This window comes from Fistularia commersonii, chromosome 25 (genome assembly GCF_037954325.1).
Source record: "Fistularia commersonii isolate RoL2024-O1a breed Wild chromosome 25, RoL_Fcom_v1.0, whole genome shotgun sequence".
Taxonomy (NCBI): domain Eukaryota; kingdom Metazoa; phylum Chordata; class Actinopteri; order Syngnathiformes; family Fistulariidae; genus Fistularia; species Fistularia commersonii.
In genome coordinates, this window is record NC_141308.1 from 1,713,598 (window position 1) to 1,724,583 (window position 10,986).

A 10,986-nucleotide genomic window follows, 5' to 3' on the forward strand; every position below is an offset into this window, starting at 1 on the left:
GTTCTCAATTGAATATGATAGTGCTTTTAGCATCACCGGGCCAGTGTTACCATCCCGGAAGCTACTGCGTGACGTCAGGGCAGTTCTCGGCTAGTGATTGGTGCGTCGGAGGTGGCGCGTGCTTGGGGTAGCAGGGACGTCAGTCAGGTTACTATCGGTCAACATGTCTTCATCGCCATAGAAGATTGTTTTCTGTTGAAAATCCATTCCATTTGAATACAAAAATATAAATATAAAAATCTATAATCGAACTGTCAATGTTTGGTTCCGTTAGTCTAACATTCCCCTTTTATGTTACGGCTTTTAAAATCTATGTAAAAACCAGATTACAATGCCCTTAATATAATGATCGATTTTTATGGTTTATGCAGGAGGCTCCCCCATTTTGCAAATGTGATCGATTTTTTTTCATATTAAAATATCAATGGAGTACTTAAAAAACAATCTGTATTTTCTTATTCTTAATGTTTGAGAAAGAAAGACTTGGCCACTACAGAATGCACAACAGGCTCCCGCCAATTTAGCATTTACTTTATTGGCCAGACTTCAAGAGAAGAAACACCTGTGTGTTGAATTGGATTGAGGTATAATTTATGTATTGCACACCACCAACTCAAAGAACTGATAATTTTTTGCATGTTGAAAAAAAATGCATAACTAAATACCGTGTACTGTTATCATATTTAGAACTTCATACACTTCAACTAGAGAGTAAATCATAAAGACTGCATTCCAGGTTTGTCAAAAATACATACATTTAACAAGAGACCACAGAAGACCACATTATCCTAAACTTTAACTTGCAAGTCTGTTTTGTACAGCCCCCTACATCAAATTCTCGAGTGAGATTAGATTAAAACGCAAACTCTAGTGATTCTAATAACTGGAAATGGACTACAGCTAAATCTTACTTTGTCACACTTGGCTTACCTAGTACAAACCAAATAGTGATATAACATTCACGTGTTCCGTTCCCATAACACAAACAATTTAAAATACACATTTTGCACAACGGACAACTTTCACTTATAGTTACCACACCCGTCATCCCTTTTCATTCCACACCTAGTAAAGAAACTGACCAAAATGTACAACCTCCACATTATGTGCTTTGTTCTTGTTTGTTCTACTTCGGAAATCATGTGTGAGACAAATCTGAGTCAACAAATATATTTCTATATTAGGAACCCAGCAATTTAATTTTGCTAAACAAAAGAATTGCAGAGAGATCGAGTTTGTACAATTTATGTGCTAAACACTAACATGCTGAAGATTTCCTTTTTTGCATCCCACCCCTTATACACCAGAGAGCGCCAGAGTGCATTTCAGTTGAGTCTCTTAATACATGTTTCAACCAAGTCCAACAGGATTTGAGTAAAAAAACAAAAAAAATGTTGTTTGACATCTGAAGTAGAACATGATAAAAGTGAAAAAAACTAGGTAATGTCTGACCCGCTGTCTGTGGATATTGATCCGCTCTCATAGGTCGTAGGGCGCTTGCATGCCTGTTAGGCCAAACGTCTTGACAGACGCCCTCTGACAAACACATGAAGACAAAAACACAGAGTCATGTCTTGTACTCCATGTACAAAAACGCACACACACAAACACACACACACATGCGGATACACGAGCAGCATGTGATCACATGACGAACCAGCGTGTATATGCAGAGTGGTGATAATCGCTTTCCTCGGGCTATGTCTTTGAGGTCACTTGATGGGAAAGATGTAACGAGCAAAAGGAACACTTTCATCTGCCCTGTGAAATGTGTGTGTCCAATCTGATAAAGACACAAAGCCACACTTTGCACACATTCAGGGGACATCTTCAAGCAGCACGCAGGCAAAAAAGGAAACGTATTTGTTCGGCTATCTGTTTCTGCATGACCCCGCTTTTTTGACAGCATGCACAATGGCTAACAGCTGTCCTTTGGGATGCACCTCTGACTTGTATCATGGGACTTTGCACTTAGTGATATGTTTATTCTAAATCCTCGTACCTCTATTTCAAGGAGCCTCAACTAAGACGGAGTTTAAATTCAATACTATATGCTTTTACAACTGATGATGGTCATGATAAGCCATCATTGTAATGTTCTATCTTTTCAAGTGAAACAGGTAAACTAATTGTGAGCCCCTGAGTGATAATGAAGCCCCTTGACTTCTAGTTGGACTTAAAGGGGTGGGGGTGGTTATGTAGGGATTAAGGAACAAAAGGATCCTTCTCTGTCATCAAAGAGGATCTGCTTCCAACTCATCCCCTGCTCAGCGGCGACAGCTTTTAATTTTTTCAGGAGAAGGAGTGACTGCTGGAGGGAAGGTAGGAGGGTGGAATATCCCAGGACAGTTTGATGGTGGGGATGCAGATTTCAAAGTAATCTTTAACTTTAAGCCTTGCAGTCCTTCTGAAATGAAGCTTTCTGCCCCAGACAGAGTTGCCTTTGGATCCCAGTGGAAGCCTGCCACTACTCCTTTTTTCTCAAGCTTTTGTCACGGTGACATTTAAGTGGCATTACTCACTGACTGGATGACCAAATGAAGGACCCCTTTGAGAAAATTGAAAGAGGTGGGTTTTAACTCCTGAGACCACTGTCGCCTCTTGAAACAAGTCTAAGTCCACATAAATGCCTACTCTGTTATTGAGAGTGGACTCCAGTCCAATAGAAAACACTGATTTGAATCAAGATGTAATTACAATATACCAGTGAAATGACTATGGCTAGCTCATTTATTCATGGATTGGTAGGTTAGAAGTTCTTTGTGACTCACAGTTTCACAGGTGGTTATATACCCTTTTGTCAAGCTTTGGCCAATTTTCCGCAAATCTCTATACACAAATTACAAGATTATATTTTATCAAACCTCAGAAGTGGTAAAATTGCATATTGCATTGACACTGTTTTGCTTTATCAACTGTTTTTTCTATCCAAGGTTTTTGTTTCCATCAAAATGACAATGCTCTTATATAAAACTTGCCACCACTCAAGACCAACGGCTTGCTTGACACACAAGGTTACATTAGACATCTTTATAAACCTCTCTATGCTTCTGTAAGCACAAAATCTATTGTTTAAGACTCTTGTCTATATACATACACACAGACACTGAAGTGTATAAAAACACAAGTGACTTAAACTATATTCTCAATTTGAATCTAGAACAAACATATGCTCAACAGAGGAAAACCAGCATAAAGATTCAGTAAGATAATGGGTAATTTTTCTAGAAACAATATTTACGGTTTAGTTTTACAACTCTCATTGTTTTTTTTTTAATTTCAAGATTTGTTGCCTGATAATTACTGTTCACAGAAGATCAAATAAAAAAAAAGAAGTACATTTCATACACAGGAGAAGAGAGTTTAAAGGAAGACAACTCAGCCATTATTGCATTATCTGACTAAAGTTAGGTTTCATTTATTAAATCAATTTGATGTAACACATTCATCTAGTTTATTCACTACATTTATTGAGCTATGAGTTCTTAAAAAAATGAAACAAAAGGTTATTGTACTTTTGAGGAATGGGAAAGCAGAGAGTCTCTTCAAATTCAAGAGGCCTTCTTGTTAATCTGCTTGAGAATGTTGTGCTCTGTTTTTTAAAGCAGGTATTCTTCATCCAATTTTTCAGAGCTGGTTATAAGTTCCCCCACTGCGGGATTTCTATTCTATTCTATTCTATTCTATTCTATTCTATTCTATTCTATTCTATTCTATTCTATTCTATTCTATAAGTTTGGATTCATACAATTTAAATCAGAAAAAATAAATATCACAAATTCAAATAAAATCTATGTATGACTATTGCATGTTTTCCTGTTACCTAAAAAGGGATACGGGTGTCGACCAAGTAATTAGCGGAGTTGATATCTACATGCAGTTTATATGACTTGGAAAAGCAAACTTAAGCCCATCAGACTATTTAGGGCACCTGGGAGGTCATCTGCACTTCCTTTGTCCAGCTGCTTTACAACACCACTTGTTTTGGCCCCCTACCCTAAAGTTATTTCTCTCATCTAGTGTAGGCTCCTGTACCCCCCTAGGTCATTGGTCAGGGACCCCCGTTGACTTGGTCTACCGTAGGGACAAGGTCTGTGGCACAATAGGTGTCGTTGAAAACTCCGGTGCCATAAGAATAGTATAACAAATGAATCAGGTATCCCTTTTAAAGTTGTTATGGGTCAGATAAAGAAGTGTATGAAGCCCAATAATATTAATGCAGTAATTGACTGTGTCTGCAAATAATTCATTTTCAAAGATATTAAATGATTTTGAAGGCTTGTATTTAAGCAATCCACGCACAACATTATTATATCACATTATTTGAATGAAGTGCAATGAATTGTGGTTCGTGAATACAAATGAGCACAAACATTTTCTTTATGGTAATGGATGAATTTCAAGTTTCAAGTCAATGGTGGTGATCAGTCCACCAAAACACACGCACAAGCACTGTGATAGATGACAAGTCTCGAAAGTTCCAAAGAAATAAATGCATTCCCTCCTTTTTCAGATAGTTACATTATGTAACAAACGATGGAACAAAAAAAGTGAGAATGGGGGACAGCAGGGTGAGGAAGATGCCGATACACAGAAGCTGCACAGAAAGACGAAACCAACTATGGATAGATGGGTGAGAATGACACCCACACAGTCCGTCACACAGAATTGACAGCTGTTGTCTTTCTTCCAGGAGGAAGGAGCTCCTGACCCATGCGTCCGTGGAAATTCGGTGCGCGTTTCTTCATGGGGAGCGTCTCAGTTATGTGCGGTTCGGCGGGGGAAGCAAGGAGCGAGCCGATTCTCCATCCTCCTCTAAACCTGGAAGCTCAGGGCTCTCACACACTCCTCACTGAAGGAGTGTGACGCTCCGAGTCTGTGGAGCGGCCCTTTTCAAAAGCGCATAAAGTCATCTCGACATTCCACGCCGTGCACACACTGGGGTGCGATCAAACCGCTGCCTTTGCCTCGTCTCATCTTCGTCCATGATCATACGCCTGTTCTGCTCCATGACTGACGAAAGGGCAGCTCTACTCGCACAAGATCTATCTGTCTTGGATCCGGTCGGTGCCACCGCGGGTTATGTAATCAGCCCGAGGCCATAACCCGTGGAAGGGGGCTTCATCATGGTCAGATTGCCAGAACTAAACGCCATTTGGCGCCGAAACTCACCCGACAGTCTTGTTCAAATTGATTTCCCCCTTTTCTTCCTTGTCACCTGGTGATTTGTAACAAGAACGGGTCATGTGCATACGTCGAATTTAATGCGTCGATGTAGCCTTACAATTGTAATTTGCCCCCCGCAGCGTCGGGAAGTACCGCGTCTTTGTGTCCGTGCGTTTCAGCACCACAGGCAGTAGACAGCGCCGGGCGGGGAACACCTTCTGCAGGGTCACAGTCGCGACGCCTTGTTAGATGAATAACCCTTCAGAGGGATCTCCCGACACCTTTATACGCACCACACGTGTCCTGTGTGACTCCACAGAAAAAGGCCTTAAATCCTCACAGATCTCCGTGCCAGGTCCAGTCACTCAACAGGCCACGTGTACAAGCATGCAATTTCTATATATTCTTTCCCACGTGGCTTTCCCGTGTCGAATTCAAATCTTCAAAATTTTGAATTGCAATGATCGATCAATTAATGGATTTATTGTCAACTCTTCGGTCAAGCAGAAAATACTGATTATTCAATAATCAGCTTGAGTCAAATTTGAAGGAATGCGTTCAAATTCAAGCCCATCAGATTTGGGTGTTTACTAATTTATCACCTTTTCTATTACGTTATGTTGAATATCTTTGGGCTGTAGCTATTTACGGGCACATTAGCTTTGTTTTTTGTTTTTCTGCCAAACAATTATATTTTCATTGAATCGATTTATCAAAAAAAAATGTCGCTAATGAAAAATAACCAACTGTTTCAGCACATTTTTCCTCCTTTTTTAGAAAAAAAATTTACATAATTTTTTTTTTTTTTTTTTAATTAAGGAACAAATTGGACCAGGATAATTATCATGATGACACTAGTCCTGCTGTTTTTATCATTGAGAATCTGAATATGATCAACTTTCTGCAAGGAATTTGCATGTTCTTCCTGTGTCTGCTAAGATTTCCTCCAGGTTTCCTGCCACAATCCAAGACCACGCAATATGTTAACTGAATGCTTCTGGCCCCATCGAGTTCCTCAGTGCGGGATAAGCAGAATAATGAATTGCTGTGTGTCGCTATTCAGTTACGTCTTACTCTCAGCTTTTCTCATTTGCAAAGGACTTTGATGGAAAGGGCTCTCAAAATATTGTAATTATTATCATTACCTATAAGAACTAAAGTATTGTTACAGTTTCCTTCCACCAATTCCAGTTTGGTCTCTCTTGTTTTTATTTAGATTTAATGTAATTGTGAGAACTTACCATGAAAATGTGTGCAACTTTCACACTACTGGTGTGACTGCATTCTCCACTAAGATGTTGGAGTAACAGATTCACTCATGATGTGTTTCCAAATATACGCCCCCCCCCCCCCCCCGAAATAAGCCACCATCCTTGTGGCATTGAGGGATTCAGAATGTGAAATATGAAATATTCTTTTCAGAGCAAAACAAATTAACAAACTGATTCCCTTGCCTGACTTTAAGTCCTGTGAAAGGACAGTAATAATGTTCAGAGATCCACTCATTTTATCTGCTTAAACCACCTTCCCCTCAACACACACACACACACACACACACACACACACACACACACACACACACACACACACACACACACACACACACACACGAACGCCTGCGCACACATACACTCACACATACACACAAACAGGAGAGAAAGACAGACAAACAGAGAGTCAAATGATCTTTCAAAACAATCATTTTATTTAAAAGTCATCCTTTATCTGTGCACAAATAATGTGCTAATATAGTAACACTGGGATTCATCTATATACAGGACAGCCTCTGAATGAGGCTAAGAGACTGTAACATCATTCACACTCGGAAGGAACGTGCCCTCTTGTGGCTGAATTTACGAAAGCGTTTTTAAGGACCCAAATGCAGTATGGTGCAACAAATTACGTGCACATAGTAGTTTGGTGAATGGGATGAGTTACAGTAATCAAGACCAACGTGACAATAGGGCTATGGATGTTTAAAAAAAAACATAACACATGTACGTGATTTAAAAAAAAATCCTGGATATAAATGTCATGGAGTTTACTTTTAATTTGCACTCCATATGTCAAGTAAAACACAAGAGGCATCAAAATAACTGTATATTCTATACAGGAAAAAAAAAAGAATTCAAATAAAAATACTCGGATGCATATTCTCTCTCTTGTGTATGTTTGTGGTGTTTGGTGGTGGGTAATGTGTCTGCCTCCTGTCCCCAGCCAACCCCTCGTGCAAAGAAGACTTACCACTAATAATAACGCGATAAATGGTTAACTTGAAACCAATGGCCATTTTTATTCTATCGCCGAATCTGAGGCTCCTGTGAGAGTATCATGCCACTTTTAATTTATTGACAATTAATTTTAAAACTAAACAACTGATTCCACCCTCTTCCTTTTAGTATATGAAACAAAACTGACCCATAAAATGTCTATGGAGAACACCACAGGTAAACATTATCAACAATGAAAAAGCAACTTATACGGTGATGCGGACATAACTGCAATGATTTTATTCCTTTTTTTTTAATTCACAAAAATAGGATTGAAAGATACATGTGATGTATATGAATGTATATGTATAGTACTGATTGAAAAATTGTGTCCACAAGAATTCAATGCACAATTTCATGTCACTGTCTGATGATATTGAATGTATAACTGAAACATCACATAGCCCTTGCTTTCTGGATTTTTGAAGGGGATGGCGTAATTGCTCTGCCAAGAAATGATTGCACTGTGAAGAACAGGTAACACGAGAGGGAAACGGTATCCAGTTATTGTATAAGAATCTGTGGTCATGTGTGGTAAGTAAAAACAATGGTATCACTTTAAAGAGGAAATCAGACCCTTTTGGCATTTTTCTTACATTATACTCAATCATTTCATCCCCTCTATTTTTACTTTAATCAAAGCTGAAAATTTGGAGTATTTACAAATGCAAAATATATTATACAAATGCATGCACTTTTTGCAGAAACTGGGAAATCTCAAAATTCAAGTTGTTGACACAACCTTAGATAACACACTTCCTCCTCTCTCTCTCTCTCTCTCTCTCTCTCTCTCTCTCTCTATATGTCACTATTATCTGTCAATCTTCCTCTCTCGCTCTCTCTCTCTCTCTCTCTCTCTCTCTCTCTCTCTCTCTCTCTCTCACACACACACACACACACACACACACACACACACACACACACACATATGCAGACACACACACATGCAAGCACACACATTGTAGGAAATGTTCCACTTGTAGAAAAAGGCGTAGTAGAATAGATAAGAATCTTACTGCAGGTAACCCTGCACGTTCATCATGGGGCCGTAGACTATCAGATCGCTGTTTTTAAATGCTCATTTACTGATCTATTAAAGTCCCCCCACATGGCCAGGGGCTGTATTGTTAACAAATGCTCTGCTTCTCTTTTTCTTTTTTCCCACTCACCTGGGTTCACCTTATGCGTCTTTGTTATGATAACTGCACTCAGTTGGAGTTCCCCCTGTAGTGTTGTGGGTCACATGAATTTGATAACATCAAACATCAAAAATCTTTTCGAAGCAGCCTGTAAAAGTAACATCCTAAGGCTAGTTTTAGAAGTGGATTTCCTTGCAGATGTTGCCTTTATCTTAATGTCCCCATTACTTTTCTTCTAATCTAACAAGGTTTTCTTTAATGATGAAAACATCTTTTGAAATGCTGTCACCGAATTGCTGCTGGTTGCAACAAAGATGGCAAAACATCACATTTTCCCTTTTTAAAATGCTACCGTCTTTTGATTAAAAGAAAAATGTGGATGAATAGCACAATATATTTTCTTGTATTAGATTTTAATTTACTATAGGATGAAGACTTGATTTGATTTGCTTCAACGTAAATGTGGAAAAAATAGAGGATCGCTTGTCTGCCCTATTTCCAGTTATACGTCCCTCACACTATAATTAGACTTCTCAAGCTATAATAAATGGCATATAATTTGAAATTCCTTCACAGAAGCAGCACCATACTTGGAAGAAACATGGTATTTTAAAACCAATGAATAATGCTAATCAAGGACTCTGTGTGTCACTAAGTCACTTCTGAAAGTTAAGTTGTATATACCACAATAAGAATGAGAATGCTTTCTATGAGATTAAACCTTATTCTGGCATTATTTGAGTTATTTCAAAGCCAGGTGGTCACTGGAAAGATCATTTAAATGGTGTAGGAGTTTTATTTTAGTTGCTGTGGGAATCCACAGCAACTAAAGCAGTCAGCAGTGCTGGAATCTTAACAGGCCTCAGTCAGATGCTATGGTAGGGCCTGCTTGTAACTCATCATGGCGAAGATAAAAAAATATCTCTGTATTATGAGACCATTAAAATAACTTTGTCTTTTTATGTTTCAAGATTTCTGAAATGGACCCTTGAAAGCCCCCAGCTTATTTTGTGCATCTGTCTAGTAAATGCAACACACTCTCTTTTCAGGGACATTTTGTTCTTCATTTTTGATGCAGTTTGGACACCACCACCACAGCACATTTCTGACTCAGCTCGCGCCTCTAATTGATTTGACATGCTAGATCCAATGTCCTTTTCATGATAGTCAAACTTTAGCATGACTTTTATGGTCATATAATGTTACCACATGTTCTGTGACCACTGCATCATTTTTTTCCTGAACAAAGCAGCGGTCTTTTAGAAAAGACATAAAAGTATATTGCAAGACGTGCAGAGGGATATTCAATGAAAGGGACTGCATAGCTGCGCTCTCATGTTTTATTCTGTGAATGCATTATTAACTTGAATTAAAAACAGTGTCACCTTCTTCATCTTCATCTGTTGATTTTCCAATTTCCTAACAACATTAACACAATACTAATGTTATCAATTACTATTAATATAATTAATTATAACAATATCAATAATAATAATAATAATAATAATAAGAAGAAGTAGAAGAAGAATTTAGCTATCACAAATTGCAATTTTTTGTGGAAACCGCAGGTCTTGTTCCGTTCAATCATATATAATTTTCTATTTTTCTCTACATGTAAATTTTCGTTTGGCCAAAATGGTTAAAAAACACTAAGGGGCTCTACAGTTTCGGTTGATCTTCTCTTTTTTTGCTCCTTTGCGTAAAGAGGTCACACCAGCCAGTCTTTGATGGAGATGTGGATCTCCATACTCAGCCAGACAGTGTTTGTGTGTGTTATTCCTCGCGGGGGAGGGGGGGGTGTATCGGTCTGTTAAACACGCCCAATTATCATAATTATCACAACTCTACAAGGCTTCACAAAAGTCAAATGATCCCTCATGTGGTTCTATGTGTCCATAATTGACCATTTGCACGGATGTGTTACACTGCCGTGTGGCTCGACCACGGGTCCCCGCAGTATCCATTGTTAAATTAGTGCAACTATGTGATGGCCGTGGAGCTTTGTGTTTATGTGTGTGTATGTGTGAGTCGGTGTGTGCGTCAGTGTGTGAGTGCGCGTGAGCGTGGATGCGTGCATTTCAAGGAATTCGTGGAGTAAACAGAACCCACTCTTTGGGAAAGAACGCGCCACCGTCATTTTTATGTCCTCCGGTGTCCGTTTTCTGCGCGGGCCAAGGAAGGGCGATAGATATGTAAATATAGACACACACACACACACACACACACACACACACAAACACACACATAAATAAATACCAATACAACAGCGATGAGGTTGATGATGATGATGGTCATATTCGTAATATCAATAATAATAATAATGATTATTATTATTATCATTATTGTATTTCTAACGATAATAATATCAATAATAATAATAATAATTATTGTTGTTGTTGGGAAGAGAAAGT